The sequence below is a fragment of the Gnatocerus cornutus genome, unplaced genomic scaffold, assembly GCF_029298725.1.
Source record: "Gnatocerus cornutus isolate USDA-ARS CGAHR unplaced genomic scaffold, icGnaCorn1.1 ctg00000074.1, whole genome shotgun sequence".
Lineage (NCBI taxonomy): Eukaryota > Metazoa > Arthropoda > Insecta > Coleoptera > Tenebrionidae > Gnatocerus > Gnatocerus cornutus.
Window position 1 is genome coordinate 682,117 of NW_028275418.1, and position 14,273 is coordinate 696,389.

The window sequence follows — 14,273 nt, forward strand, 5'->3', positions numbered from 1 at the left end:
CGTGCTCTCCTTTGCAAATTCATGCCAGAAAACCACGAAAATCGGCGAGAAATCATCGTTTTGCATCGAAATATGCGGTTTTCTCTAAGAATTTTGATGATTTCGTGCAGAATTCTGCTGTTTTCTTGCAATTCAGCCGTTGAATCTTGGTAAAAAGTGATGATTTTGTAGATTTCGTGCTCTTCTTTGCGAATTCAAGATAGAAAACAACGAAAATCAGCGAGAAATCGTCGTTTTGCATCGAAATATGCGGTTTTCTCTAAGAATTTTGATGATTTCGTGCAGAATTCTGCTGTTTTCTTGCAATTCAGCCGTTGAATCTTGGTAAAAAGTCATGATTTTGTAGATTTCGTGCTCTCCTTTGCAAATTCATGCCAGAAAACCACGAAAATCGGCGAGAAATTGTCGTTTTGCATCGAAATATGCGGTTTTCTGTAAGAATTTTGATGATTTCGTGCAGAATTCTGCTGTTTTCTTGCAATTCAGCCATGAATCTTGGTAAAAAGTCATGATTTTGTAGATTTCGTGCTCTTCTTTGCGAATTCAAGCCAGAAAACAACGAAAATCGGCGAGAAATCGTGGTTTTGCATCGAAATATGCGGTTTTCTGTAAGAATTTTGATGATTTCGTGCAGAATTCTGCTGTTTTCTTGCAATTCAGCCGTAGAATCTTAGTAAAAAGTGATGATTTTGTAGATTTCGTGCTCTTCTTTGCGAATTCAAGCCAGAAAACAACGAAAATCGGCGAGAAATCGTTGTATTGCATCGAAATATGCGGTTTTCTGTAAGAATTTTGATGATTTCGTGCAGAATTCTGCTGTTTTCTTGCAATTCAGCCGTTGAATCTTGGTAAAAAGTCATGATATTGTAGATTTCGTGCTCTTCTTTGCGAATTCAAGCCAGAAAACAACGAAAATCGGCGAGAAATCGTCGATTTGCATCGAAAAATGCGGATATCTGTAAGAATTTTGATGATTTCGTGCAGAATTCTGCTGTTTTCTTGCAATTCAGCCGTTGAATCTTGGTAAAAGTCATGATTTTGTAGATTTCGTGCTCTTCTTTGCGAATTCAAGCCAGAAAACAACGAAAATCGGCGAGAAATCGTCGTTTTGCATCGAAATATGCGGTTTTCTGTAAGAATTTTGATGATTTCGTGCAGAATTCTGCTGTTTTCTTGCAATTCAGCCGTTGAATCTTGGTAAAAAGTCATGATTTTGTAGATTCCGTGCTCTTCTTTGCGAATTCAAAATAGAAAACAACGAAAATCAGCGAGAAATCGTCGTTTTGCATCGAAATATGCGGTTTTCTCTAAGAATTTTGATGATTTCGTGCAGAATTCTGCTGTTTTCATGCAATTCAGCCGTTGAATCTTGGTAAAAAGTAATGATTTTGTAGATTTCGTGCTCTTCTTTGCGAATTCAAGCTAGAAAACAACGAAAATCGGCGAGAAATCGTCGTTTTGCATCGAAATATGCGTTTTTCTCTAAGAATTTTGACGATTTCGTGCAGAATTCTGCTGTTTTCTTGCAATTCAGCCGTTGAATCTTGGTAAAAAGTCATGATTTTGTAGATTTCGTGCTCTTCTTTGCGAATTCAAGCCAGAAAACAACGAAAATCGGCGAGAAATCGTCGCTTTGCATCGAAATATGCGGTTTTCTGTAAGAATTTTGATGATTTCGTGCAGAATTCTGCTGTTTTCTTGCAATTCAGCCGTTGAATCTAGGTAAAAAGTCATGATTTTGTAGATTTCGTGCTCTTCTTGGCGAATTCAAGATAGAAAACAACGAAAATCGGCGAGAAATCGTTGTTTTGCATCGAAATATGCGGTTTTCTGTAAGAATTTTGATGATTTCGTGCAGAATTCTGCTGTTTTCTTGCAATTCAGCCATGAATCTTGCTAAAAAGTCATGATTTTGTAGATTTCGTGCTCTTCTTTGCGAATTCAAGCCAGAAAACAACGAAAATCGGCAAGAAATCGTCGTTTTGCATCGAAATATGCGTTTTTCTCTAAGAATTTTGACGATTTCGTGCAGAATTCTGCTGTTTTCTTGCAATTCAGCCGTTGAATCTAGGTAAAAAGTCATGATTTTGTAGATTTCGTGCTCTTCTTGGCGAATTCAAAATAGAAAACAACGAAAATCGGCGAGAAATCGTTGTTTTGCATCGAAATATGCAGTTTTCTCTAAGAATTTTGATGATTTCGTGCAGAATTCTGCTGTTTTCTTGCAATTCAGCTGTTGAATCTTGGTAAAAAGTCATGATTTTGTAGATTTCGTGCTCTTCTTTGCGAATTCAAGCCAGAAAACAACGAAAATCGGCGAGAAATCGTCGTTTTGCATCGAAATATGCGGTTTTCTCTAAGAATTTTGACGATTTCGTGCAGAATTCTGCTGTTTTCTTGCAATTCAGCAGTTGAATCTTGGTAAAAAGTCATGATTTTGTAGATTTCGTGCTCTTCTTTGCGAATTCAAGATAGAAAACAACGAAAATCAGCGAGAAATCGTCGTTTTGCATCGAAATATGCAGTTTTCTCTAAGAATTTTGATGATTTCGTGCAGAATTCTGCTGTTTTCTTGCAATTCAGCCGTTGAATCTTGCTAAAAAATGATGATTTTGTAGATTTCGTGCTCTTCTTTGCAAATTCATGCCAGAAAACAACGAAAATCGGCGAGAAATCATCGTTTTGCATCGAAATATGCGGTTTTCTCTAAGAATTTTGATGATTTCGTGCAGAATTCTGCTGTTTTCTTGCAATTCAGCCATGAATCTTGGTAAAAAGTCATGATTTTGTAGATTTCGTGCTCTTCTTTGCGAATTCAAGCCAGAAAACAACGAAAATCGGCAAGAAATCGTCGTTTTGCATCGAAATATGCGGTTTTCTCTAAGAATTTTGATGATTTCGTGCAGAATTCTGCTGTTTTCTTGCAATTCAGCCGTTGAATCTTGGTAAAAAGTGATGATTTTGTAGATTTCGTGCTCTTCTTTGCGAATTCAAGATAGAAAACAACGAAAATCAGCGAGAAATCGTCGTTTTGCATCGAAATATGCGGTTTTCTCTAAGAATTTTGATGATTTCGTGCAGAATTCTGCTGTTTTCTTGCAATTCAGCCGTTGAATCTTGGTAAAAAGTCATGATTTTGTAGATTTCGTGCTCTCCTTTGCAAATTCATGCCAGAAAACCACGAAAATCGGCGAGAAATTGTCGTTTTGCATCGAAATATGCGGTTTTCTGTAAGAATTTTGATGATTTCGTGCAGAATTCTGCTGTTTTCTTGCAATTCAGCCATGAATCTTGGTAAAAAGTCATGATTTTGTAGATTTCGTGCTCTTCTTTGCGAATTCAAGCCAGAAAACAACGAAAATCGGCGAGAAATCGTGGTTTTGCATCGAAATATGCGGTTTTCTGTAAGAATTTTGATGATTTCGTGCAGAATTCTGCTGTTTTCTTGCAATTCAGCCGTAGAATCTTAGTAAAAAGTGATGATTTTGTAGATTTCGTGCTCTTCTTTGCGAATTCAAGCCAGAAAACAACGAAAATCGGCGAGAAATCGTTGTATTGCATCGAAATATGCGGTTTTCTGTAAGAATTTTGATGATTTCGTGCAGAATTCTGCTGTTTTCTTGCAATTCAGCCGTTGAATCTTGGTAAAAAGTCATGATATTGTAGATTTCGTGCTCTTCTTTGCGAATTCAAGCCAGAAAACAACGAAAATCGGCGAGAAATCGTCGATTTGCATCGAAAAATGCGGATATCTGTAAGAATTTTGATGATTTCGTGCAGAATTCTGCTGTTTTCTTGCAATTCAGCCGTTGAATCTTGGTAAAAGTCATGATTTTGTAGATTTCGTGCTCTTCTTTGCGAATTCAAGCCAGAAAACAACGAAAATCGGCGAGAAATCGTCGTTTTGCATCGAAATATGCGGTTTTCTGTAAGAATTTTGATGATTTCGTGCAGAATTCTGCTGTTTTCTTGCAATTCAGCCGTTGAATCTTGGTAAAAAGTCATGATTTTGTAGATTCCGTGCTCTTCTTTGCGAATTCAAAATAGAAAACAACGAAAATCAGCGAGAAATCGTCGTTTTGCATCGAAATATGCGGTTTTCTCTAAGAATTTTGATGATTTCGTGCAGAATTCTGCTGTTTTCTTGCAATTCAGCCGTTGAATCTTGGTAAAAAGTAATGATTTTGTAGATTTCGTGCTCTTCTTTGCGAATTCAAGCTAGAAAACAACGAAAATCGGCGAGAAATCGTCGTTTTGCATCGAAATATGCGTTTTTCTCTAAGAATTTTGACGATTTCGTGCAGAATTCTGCTGTTTTCTTGCAATTCAGCCGTTGAATCTTGGTAAAAAGTCATGATTTTGTAGATTTCGTGCTCTTCTTTGCGAATTCAAGCCAGAAAACAACGAAAATCGGCGAGAAATCGTCGCTTTGCATCGAAATATGCGGTTTTCTGTAAGAATTTTGATGATTTCGTGCAGAATTCTGCTGTTTTCTTGCAATTCAGCCGTTGAATCTAGGTAAAAAGTCATGATTTTGTAGATTTCGTGCTCTTCTTGGCGAATTCAAGATAGAAAACAACGAAAATCGGCGAGAAATCGTTGTTTTGCATCGAAATATGCGGTTTTCTGTAAGAATTTTGATGATTTCGTGCAGAATTCTGCTGTTTTCTTGCAATTCAGCCGTTGAATCTAGGTAAAAAGTCATGATTTTGTAGATTTCGTGCTCTTCTTGGCGAATTCAAAATAGAAAACAACGAAAATCGGCGAGAAATCGTTGTTTTGCATCGAAATATGCAGTTTTCTCTAAGAATTTTGATGATTTCGTGCAGAATTCTGCTGTTTTCTTGCAATTCAGCCGTTGAATCTTGGTAAAAAGTCATGATTTTGTAGATTTCGTGCTCTTCTTTGCGAATTCAAGCCAGAAAACAACGAAAATCGGCGAGAAATCGTCGTTTTGCATCGAAATATGCGGTTTTCTCTAAGAATTTTGACGATTTCGTGCAGAATTCTGCTGTTTTCTTGCAATTCAGCAGTTGAATCTTGGTAAAAAGTCATGATTTTGTAGATTTCGTGCTCTTCTTTGCGAATTCAAGACAGAAAACAACGAAAATCAGCGAGAAATCGTCGTTTTGCATCGAAATATGCGGTTTTCTCTAAGAATTTTGATGATTTCGTGCAGAATTCTGCTGTTTTCTTGCAATTCAGCCGTTGAATCTTGGTAAAAAGTCATGATTTTGTAGATTTCGTGCTCTTCTTTGTGAATTCATGCCAGAAAACAACGAAAATCGGCGAGAAATCGTCGTTTTGCATCGAAATATGCGGTTTTCTGTAAGAATTTTGATGATTTCGTGCAGAATTCTGCTGTTTTCTTGAAATTCAGCCGTTGAATCTTGGTAAAAAGTCATGATTTTGTAGATTTCGTGCTCTTCTTTGCGAATTCAAGCCAGAAAACAACGAAAATCGGCGAGAAATCGTCGTTTTGCATCGAAATATGCGGTTTTCTCTAAGAATTTTGATGATTTCGTGCAGAATTCTGCTGTTTTCTTTCAATTCAGCCGTTGAATCTAGGTAAAAAGTCATGATTTTGTAGATTTCGTGCTCTTCTTGGCGAATTCAAGATAGAAAACAACGAAAATCGGCGAGAAATCGTTGTTTTGCATCGAAATATGCGGTTTTCTGTAAGAATTTTGATGATTTCGTGCAGAATTCTGCTGTTTTCTTGCAATTCAGCCGTTGAATCTAGGTAAAAAGTCATGATTTTGTAGATTTCGTGCTCTTCTTGGCGAATTCAAAATAGAAAACAACGAAAATCGGCGAGAAATCGTTGTTTTGCATCGAAATATGCAGTTTTCTCTAAGAATTTTGATGATTTCGTGCAGAATTCTGCTGTTTTCTTGCAATTCAGCTGTTGAATCTTGGTAAAAAGTCATGATTTTGTAGATTTCGTGCTCTTCTTTGCGAATTCAAGCCAGAAAACAACGAAAATCGGCGAGAAATCGTCGTTTTGCATCGAAATATGCGGTTTTCTCTAAGAATTTTGACGATTTCGTGCAGAATTCTGCTGTTTTCTTGCAATTCAGCAGTTGAATCTTGGTAAAAAGTCATGATTTTGTAGATTTCGTGCTGTTCTTTGCGAATTCAAGATAGAAAACAACGAAAATCAGCGAGAAATCGTCGTTTTGCATCGAAATATGCGGTTTTCTCTAAGAATTTTGATGATTTCGTGCAGAATTCTGCTGTTTTCTTGCAATTCAGCCGTTGAATCTTGGTAAAAAGTCATGATTTTGTAGATTTCGTGCTCTTCTTTGTGAATTCATGCCAGAAAACAACGAAAATCGGCGAGAAATCGTCGTTTTGCATCGAAATATGCGGTTTTCTGTAAGAATTTTGATGATTTCGTGCAGAATTCTGCTGTTTTCTTGAAATTCAGCCGTTGAATCTTGGTAAAAAGTCATGATTTTGTAGATTTCGTGCTCTTCTTTGCGAATTCAAGCCAGAAAACAACGAAAATCGGCGAGAAATCGTCGTTTTGCATCGAAATATGCGGTTTTCTCTAAGAATTTTGATGATTTCGTGCAGAATTCTGCTGTTTTCTTTCAATTCAGCCGTTGAATCTAGGTAAAAAGTCATGATTTTGTAGATTTCGTGCTCTTCTTGGCGAATTCAAGATAGAAAACAACGAAAATCGGCGAGAAATCGTTGTTTTGCATCGTAATATGCAGTTTTCTCTAAGAATTTTGATGAATTCGTGCAGAATTCTGCTGTTTTCTTGCAATTCAGCCGTAGAATCTTGGTAAAAAGTGATGATTTTGTAGATTTCGTGCTCTTCTTTGCGAATTCAAGCCAGAAAACAACGAAAATCGGCGAGAAATCGTTGTTTTGCATCGAAATATGCGGTTTTCTGCAAGAATTTTGATGATTTCGTGCAGAATTCTGCTGTTTTCTTGCAATTCAGCCGTTGAATCTTGGTAAAAAGTCATGATTTTGTAGATTTAGTGCTCTTCTTTGCTAATTCAAGCCAGAAAACAACGAAAATCGGCGAAAAATCGTCGTTTTGCATCGAAAAATGCGGTTTTCTGTAAGAATTTTGATGATTTCGTGCAGAATTCTGCTGTTTTCTTGCAATTCAGCCGTTGAATCTTGGTAAAAAGTCATGATTTTGTAGATTTCGTGCTCTTCTTGGCGAATTCAAGATAGAAAACAACGAAAATCGGCGAGAAATCGTTGTTTTGCATCGTAATATGCAGTTTTCTCTAAGAATTTTGATGATTTTGTGCAGAATTCTGCTGTTTTCTTGCAATTCAGCCGTAGAATCTTGGTAAAAAGTGATGATTTTGTAGATTTCGTGCTCTTCTTTGCGAATTCAAGCCAGAAAACAGCGAAAATCGGCGAGAAATCGTTGTTTTGCATCGAAATATGCGGTTTTCTGTAAGAATTTTGATGATTTCGTGCAGAATTCTGCTGTTTTCTTGCAATTCAGCCGTTGAATCTTGGTAAAAGGTCATGATTTTGTAGATTTAGTGCTCTTCTTTGCGAATTCAAGCCAGAAAACAACGAAAATCGGCGAAAAATCGTCGTTTTGCATCGAAAAATGCGGTTTTCTGTAAGAATTTTGATGATTTCGTGCAGAATTCTGCTGTTTTCTTGCAATTCAGCCGTTGAATCTTGGTAAAAAATCATGATTTTGTAGATTTCGTGCTCTTCTTTGCGAATTCAAGCCAGAAAACAACGAAAATCGGCGAGAAATCGTCGTTTTGCATCGAAATATGCGGTTTTCTGTAAGAATTTTGATGATTTCGTGCAGAATTCTGCTGTTTTCTTGCAATTCAGCCGTTGAATCTTGGTAAAAAGTCATGATTTTGTAGATTCCGTGCTCTTCTTTGCGAATTCAAGATAGAAAACAACGAAAATCAGCGAGAAATCGTCGTTTTGCATCGAAATATGCGGTTTTCTCTAAGAATTTTGATGATTTCGTGCAGAATTCTGCTGTTTTCTTGCAATTCAGCCGTTGAATCTTGGTAAAAAGTGATGATTTTGTAGATTTCGTGCTCTTCTTTGCGAATTCAAGCCAGAAAACAACGAAAATCGGCGAGAAATCGTCGTTTTGCATCGAAATATGCGGTTTTCTCTAAGAATTTTGATGATTTCGTGCAGAATTCTGCTGTTTTCTTGCAATTCAGCCGTTGAATCTTGGTAAAAAGTGATGATTTTGTAGATTTCGTGCTCTTCTTTGCAAATTCAAGCCAGAAAACAACGAAAATCCGCGAGAAATCGTCGCTTTGCATCGAAATATGCGGTTTTCTGTAAGAATTTTGATGATTTCGTGCAGAATTCTGCTGTTTTCTTGCAATTCAGCCGTTGAATCTTGGTAAAAAGTCATGATTTTGTAGATTTCGTGCTCTTCTTTGCGAATTCAAGCCAGAAAACAACGAAAATCGCCGAGAAATCGTCGTTTTGCTTCGAAATATGCGGTTTTCTGTAAGAATATTGATGATTTCGTGCAGAATTCTGCTGTTTTCTTGCAATTCAGCCGTTGAATCTAGGTAAAAAGTCATGATTTTGTAGATTTCGTGCTCTTCTTTGCGAATTCAAGATAGAAAACAACGAAAATCAGCGAGAAAACGTCGTTTTGCATCAAAATATGCGGTTTTCTCTAAGAATTTTGATGATTTCGTGCAGAATTCTGCTGTTTTCTTGCAATTCAGCCGTTGAATCTTGGTAAAAAGTCATGATTTTGTAGATTTCGTGCTCTTCTTTGCAAATTCAAGCCAGAAAACAACGAAAATCGGCGAGAAATCGTCGTTTTGCATCGAAAAATGCGGTTTTCTGTAAGAATTTTGATGATTTCGTGCAGAATTCTGCTGTTTTCTTGCAATTCAGCCGTTGAATCTTGGTAAAAAGTCATGATTTTGTAGATTCCGTGCTCTTCTTTGCGAATTCAAGATAGATAACAACGAAAATCAGCGAGAAATCGTCGTTTTGCATCGAAAAATGCGGTTTTCTGTAAGAATTTTGATGATTTCGTGCAGAATTCTGCTGTTTTCTTGCAATTCAGCCGTTGAATCTAGGTAAAAAGTCATGATTTTTAAAGATTTCGTGCTCTTCTTGGCGAATTCAAGCCAGAAAACAACGAAAATCGGCGAGAAATTGTCGATTTGCATCGAAAAATGCGGTTTTCTGTAAGAATTTTGATGATTTCGTGCAGAATTCTGCGGTTTTCTTGCAATTCAGCCGTTGAATCTTGGTAAAAAGTCATGATTTTGTAGATTTCGTGCTCTTCTTTGCGAATTCAAGCCAGAAAACAACGAAAATCGGCGAGAAATCGTCGTTTTGCATCGAAATATGCGGTTTTCTGTAAGAATTTTGATGATTTCGTGCAGAATTCTGCTGTTATCTTGCAATTCAGCCGTTGAATCTTGGTAAAAAGTGATGATTTTGTAGATTTCGTGCTCTTCTTTGCGAATTCAAGCCAGAAAACAACGAAAATCGGCGAGAAATCGTCGTTTTGCATCGAAATATGCGGTTTTCTGTAAGAATTTTGATGATTTCGTGCAGAATTCTGCTGTTTTCTTGCAATTCAGCCGTAGAATCTTGGTAAAAAGTGATGATTTTGTAGATTTCGTGCTCTTCCTTGCGAATTCAAGCCAGAAAACAACGAAAATCGGCGATAAATCGTTGTTTTGCATCCAAATATGCGGTTTTCTGTAAGAATTTTGATGATTTCGTGCAGAATTCTGCTGTTTTCTTGCAATTCAGCCGTTGAATCTTGGTAAAAAGTCATGATTTTGTAGATTTCGTGCTCTTCTTTGCGAATTCAAGCCAGAAAACAACGAAAATCGGCAAGAAATTGTCGATTTGCATCGAAAAATGCGGTTTTCTGTAAGAATTTTGATGATTTCGTGCAGAATTCTGCGGTTTTCTTGCAACTCAGCCGTTGAATCTTGGTAAAAAGTCATGATTTTGTAGATTTCGTGCTCTTCTTTGCGAATTCAAGCCAGAAAACAACGAAAATCGGCGAGAAATCGTCGTTTTGCATCGAAATATGCGGTTTTCTGTAAGAATTTTGATGATTTCGTGCAGAATTCTGCTGTTTTCTTGCAATTCCGCCGTTGAATCTTGGTAAAAAGTCATGATTTTGTAGATTTCGTGCTCTTCTTTGCGAATTCAAGCCAGAAAACAACGAAAATCGGCGAGAAATAATCGTTTTGCATCGAAATATGCGGTTTTCTGTAAGAATTTTGATGATTTTGTGCAGAATTCTGCTGTTTTCTTGCAATTCAGCCGTTGAATCTTGGTAAAAAGTGATGATTTTGTAGATTTCGTCCTCTTCTTTGCGAATTCAAGCCAGAAAACAACGAAAATCGGCGAGAAATCGTCGTTTTGCATCGAAATATGCGGTTTTCTGTAAGAATTTTGATGATTTCGTGCAGAATTCTGCTGTTTTCTTGCAATTCAGCCGTAGAATCTTGGTAAAAAGTGATGATTTTGTAGATTTCGTGCTCTTCTTTGCGAATTCAAGCCAGAAAACAACGAAAATCGGCGAGAAATCGTTGTTTTGCATCCAAATATGCGGTTTTCTGTAAGAATTTTGATGATTTCGTGCAGAATTCTGCTGTTTTCTTGCAATTCAGCCGTTGAATCTTGGTGAAAAGTCATGATTTTGTAGATTTCGTGCTCTTCTTTGCGAATTCAAGCCAGAAAACAACGAAAATCGGCGAGAAATTGTCGATTTGCATCGAAAAATGCGGTTTTCTGTAAGAATTTTGATGATTTCGTGCAGAATTCTGCGGTTTTCTTGCAATTCAGCCGTAGAATCTTGGTAAAAAGTGATGATTTTGTAGATTTCGTGCTCTTCTTTGCGAATTCAAGCCAGAAAACAACGAAAATCGGCGAGAAATCGTTGTTTTGCATCCAAATATGCGGTTTTCTGTAAGAATTTTGATGATTTCGTGCAGAATTCTGCTGTTTTCTTGCAATTCAGCCGTTGAATCTTGGTGAAAAGTCATGATTTTGTAGATTTCGTGCTCTTCTTTGCGAATTCAAGCCAGAAAACAACGAAAATCGGCGAGAAATTGTCGATTTGCATCGAAAAATGCGGTTTTCTGTAAGAATTTTGATGATTTCGTGCAGAATTCTGCGGTTTTCTTGCAATTCAGCCGTTGAATCTTGGTAAAAAGTCATGATTTTGTAGATTTCGTGCTCTTCTTTGCGAATTCAAGCCAGAAAACAACGAAAATCGGCGAGAAATCGTCGTTTTGCATCGAAATATGCGGTTTTCTGTAAGAATTTTGATGATTTCGTGCAGAATTCTGCTGTTTTCTTGCAATTCAGCCGTTGAATCTTGGTAGAAAGTCATGATTTTGTAGATTTCGTGCTCTTCTTTGCGAATTCAAGCCAGAAAACAACGAAAATCGGCGAGAAATCGTCGTTTTGCATCGAAATATGCGGTTTTCTGTAAGAATTTTGATGATTTCGTGCAGAATTCTGCTGTTTTCTTGCAATTCAGCCGTTGAATCTAGGTAAAAAGTCATGATTTTATAGATTTCGTGCTCTTCTTGGCGAATTCAAGCCAGAAAACAACGAAAATCGGCGAGAAATCGTTGTTTTGCATCGAAATATGCGGTTTTCTGTAAGAATTTTGATGATTTCGTGCAGAATTCTGCTGTTTCCTTGCAATTCAGCCGTTGAATCTAGGTAAAAAGTCATGATTTTGTAGATTTCGTGCTCCTCTTGGCGAATTCAAGATAGAAAACAACGAAAATCGGCGAGAAATCGTTGTTTTGCATCGAAATATGCAGTTTTCTCTAAGAATTTTGATAATTTCGTGCAGAATTCTGCTGTTTTCTTGCAATTCAGCCGTTGAATCTAGGTAAAAAGTCATGATTTTATAGATTTCGTGCTCTTCTTGGCGAATTCAAGCCAGAAAACAACGAAAATCGGCGAGAAATCGTTGTTTTGCATCGAAATATGCGGTTTTCTGTAAGAATTTTGATGATTTCGTGCAGAATTCTGCTGTTTTCTTGCAATTCAGCCGTTGAATCTAGGTAAAAAGTCATGATTTTGTAGATTTCGTGCCCCTCTTGGCGAATTCAAGATAGAAAACAACGAAAATCGGCGAGAAATCGTTGTTTTGCATCCAAATATGCGGTTTTCTCTAAGAATTTTGATGATTTCGTGCAGAATTCTGCTGTTTTCTTGCAATTCAGCCGTTGAATCTTGGTAAAAAGTCATGATTTTGTAGATTTCGTGCTCTTCTTTGCGAATTCAAGCCAGAAAACAACGAAAATCGGCGAGAAATTGTCGATTTGCATCGAAAAATGCGGTTTTCTGTAAGAATTTTGATGATTTCGTGCAGAATTCTGCGGTTTTCTTGCAATTTAGCCGTTGAATCTTGGTAAAAAGTCATGATTTTGTAGATTTCGTGCTCTTCTTTGCGAATTCAAGCCAGAAAACAACGAAAATCGGCGAGAAATCGTCGTTTTGCATCGAAATATGCGGTTTTCTGTAAGAATTTTGATGATTTCGTGCAGAATTCTGCTGTTTTCTTGCAATTCAGCCGTTGAATCTTGGTAAAAAGTCATGATTTTGTAGATTTCGTGCTCTTCTTTGCGAATTCAAGCCAGAAAACAACGAAAATCGGCGAGAAATCGTCGTTTTGCATCGAAATATGCGGTTTTCTGTAAGAATTTTGATGATTTCGTGCAGAATTCTGCTGTTTTCTTGCAATTCAGCCGTTGAATCTTGGTAAAAAGTGATGATTTTGTAGATTTCGTGCTCTTCTTTGCGAATTCAAGCCAGAAAACAACGAAAATCGGCGAGAAATCGTCGTTTTGCATCGAAATATGCGGTTTTCTGTAAGAATTTTGATGATTTCGTGCAGAATTCTGCTGTTTTCTTGCAATTCAGCCGTAGAATCTTGGTAAAAAGTGATGATTTTGTAGATTTCGTGCTCTTCCTTGCGAATTCAAGCCAGAAAACAACGAAAATCGGCGAGAAATCGTTGTTTTGCATCCAAATATGCGGTTTTCTGTAAGAATTTTGATGATTTCGTGCAGAATTCTGCTGTTTTCTTGCAATTCAGCCGTTGAATCTTGGTAAAAAGTCATGATTTTGTAGATTTCGTGCTCTTCTTTGCGAATTCAAGCCAGAAAACAACGAAAATCGGCGAGAAATTGTCGATTTGCATCGAAAAATGCGGTTTTCTGTAAGAATTTTGATGATTTCGTGCAGAATTCTGCGGTTTTCTTGCAATTCAGCCGTTGAATCTTGGTAAAAAGTCATGATTTTGTAGATTTCGTGTTCTTCTTTGCGAATTCAAGCCAGAAAACAACGAAAATCGGCGAGAAATCGTCGTTTTGCATCGAAATATGCAGTTTTCTGTAAGAATTTTGATGATTTCGTGCAGAATTCTGCTGTTTTCTTGCAATTCAGCCGTTGAATCTTGGTAAAAAGTCATGATTTTGTAGATTTCGTGCTCTTCTTTGCGAATTGAAGCCAGAAAACAACGAAAATCGGCGAGAAATAATCGTTTTGCATCGAAATATGCGGTTTTCTGTAAGAATTTTGATGATTTCGTGCAGAATTCTGCTGTTTTCTTGCAATTCAGCCGTTGAATCTTGGTAAAAAGTCATGATTTTGTAGATTTCGTGCTCTTCTTTGCGAATTCAAGCCAGAAAACCACGAAAATCGGCGAGGAATCGTCGTTTTGCATCGAAATATGCGGTTTTCTGTAAGAATTTTGATGATTTCGTGCAGAATTCTGCTGTTTTCTTGCAATTCAGCCGTTGAATCTTATAAAAGGTGATGATTTTGTAGATTTCGTGCTCTTCTTTGCAAATTCAAGCCAGAAAACAACGAAAATCGGCGAGAAATCGTCGTTTTGCATCGAAATATGCGGTTTTCTCTAAGAATTTTGACGATTTCGTGCAGAATTCTGCTGTTTTCTTGCAATTCAGCAGTTGAATCTTGGTAAAAAGTCATGATTTTGTAGATTTCGTGCTCTTCTTTGCGAATTCAAGCCAGAAAACAACGAAAATCGGCGAGAAATCGTCGTTTTGCATCGAAATATGCGGTTTTCTGTAAGAATTTTGATGATTTCGTGCAGAATTCTGCTGTTTTCTTGCAATTCAGCCGTAGAATCTTGGTAAAAAGTGATGATTTGGTAGATTTCGTGCTCTTCTCTGCGAATTCAAGCCAGAAAACAACGAAAATCGGCGAGAAATCGTTGTTTTGCATCGAAATATGCGGTTTTCTGTAAGAATTTTGATGATTTC